This window comes from Eptatretus burgeri, chromosome 10 (assembly GCF_056783735.1).
Source record: "Eptatretus burgeri isolate ZD-2024b chromosome 10, Ebu_testis_v1, whole genome shotgun sequence".
Lineage (NCBI taxonomy): Eukaryota > Metazoa > Chordata > Myxini > Myxiniformes > Myxinidae > Eptatretus > Eptatretus burgeri.
The window spans coordinates 39,527,674-39,529,371 of NC_140970.1; the positions used below are offsets into that span (position 1 = coordinate 39,527,674).

At 46.7% G+C, this 1,698-nt stretch overlaps 2 long non-coding RNA genes across 2 annotated transcripts in view; one reads left to right on the forward strand and one right to left on the reverse strand.

Annotated features, from left to right (window-relative positions):
- The window catches only part of LOC147018369 (uncharacterized), a 41,754-nt gene that overhangs the window by 33,759 nt on the left and 6,297 nt on the right, over nt 1–1,698 (reverse strand). The window lies entirely within an intron of this gene.
- Nucleotides 1–1,698, forward strand: part of LOC147018370 (uncharacterized) — a 6,867-nt gene that overhangs the window by 728 nt on the left and 4,441 nt on the right. Inside the window, exon 1 of the long non-coding RNA XR_015062351.1 lies at nt 1–801. This exon is cut by the window's left edge and continues 728 nt beyond it. This is a non-coding gene — a long non-coding RNA (uncharacterized LOC147018370). The remainder of the gene's footprint in view (nt 802–1,698) is intronic.

The following is a 1,698-nucleotide window of genomic DNA, read 5'->3' on the forward strand; positions in this document are numbered from 1 at the left end:
AAATCGGATCGACCGGACTATCAACAAATGACGGACATTTCGTGCTCATCTCCCCTCTGGACACACCGGCCGTGAAGGTCATGATCTCGAACGCTCCTTTCCTGAAGAATCAGACGCTGATCTCCGAACTATCTCGTTATGGTTCTGTGGTTTCTCAGATCACCATGTTACCTTTACGTAGCCATGACGATCGGACGAAGCACGTGATGTCTTTTCGGAGACAAGCTTATGTGGTGCTTCCTCCCTCTAACGCTGAAAGAACCTTGAACATCGTTTTAAAACTCAAAATTGATAATCATGATTAGCAAGTCTACGTAACCACTGACACCTTGAAATGTTTCGAATGTGGTAATTTCGGACACTTGAAACGATCTTGCCCAAAGGTGACCTCGTCAAACGATGAAACAAACCTCGTCAACAGGAATACGTCTTCTTCCTCTTCCTCTTCCTCTTCCTCGACTGTGAAGGAAGCGAATCCCGTGTCCGGTAATGACGCCCAGTCCTCCCAGGCCTCCCAGCCCGATAGTCTAAACAGCAAAACGAATGTTTGTGATGGTTTCACCATCGTCTCATCAAGGAAGAGAAAGACTTTACCTGATGGTCGTTTAATCCAAAAGAAGGCGGCATTTACAAACGAGGAATCTGTCGGTAATGTTCCCGCAGTTGTGACTGACGTCACTCGACAAGGCCTACCCGGAATGGACCCGGTACCTACGGAATGGACCTGGTACCTATGGAATGGACCCGTTACCTACGGAATGGACCTGGTACCTACAGCCAACAAGTTTACCCTACTTGCCGGTGAGGACATCGACGTCTCCCTTACAGAGACCGCTTTACCTGTTATCGCAGTAAATGAAACTGTTTCACTCGTTAAAAACTCTCCTATTGGAAAGTCCATCGACGGTGATACACAGAACACTAGTGATGAACCTGCTGTCACTTGGTAAATGTTAACCCTGAATCCTTGTCAGCAGGAAATAGCGAAGCAAATGTTAACCCTGTTACTGCTCCCATTTCATCACGTGGTGAAGCTGGAAACGTTAAAATGGATGTTTTACGAGAGACCCCCAAAGTATTATCTACCTCCATGCTGCTGGAGGTCGATAACACTGTTACGGTTGAGGGAAGCGAGATCTCTGCACCCGCTGATGATGTTTCCGTTCGTCAACTCCCCCGATTCTTTCCGTTCCTTCACCAGGACATGTTCCCACAATGGAAGAGCACATAGACCTCATAACCAGTACAGATCCGTGTATCAATACTGACCACAGTATCGATATGCAGGACAGTACAAGCTTGTGTGACTCGGAAACTAAAACCGACTCTGACGAATCTGACCTGGAAGAAAACAGGAACAGTCAGGTGGAAACGGTGGAGAAGCCGCCCAGTCATGGTCCTACCCCCCCCCCCCGAACAAATAAGACTCTTCTTAAAATGCATACAGGAAATGCAATATAAACCTGACGGAATACTTTCCAGATCTACCGTCCTTCCTTGAGTGTGCTCAGGCTATCGTGCGTAAGCCTGACTTATTCGGTTTCCACCAGGCACACTGTCACCGCTTTAAAATATTGATTGCCAAGGCGGAAAGGGATTATAATCAATTATCCCACTTCTGGTCTTATTCTTAGAAGCTATTATTTTCCTCATGGCCAGTTTCAAGATTGGAACGATAAATGTTAATGGTGGTGGGAG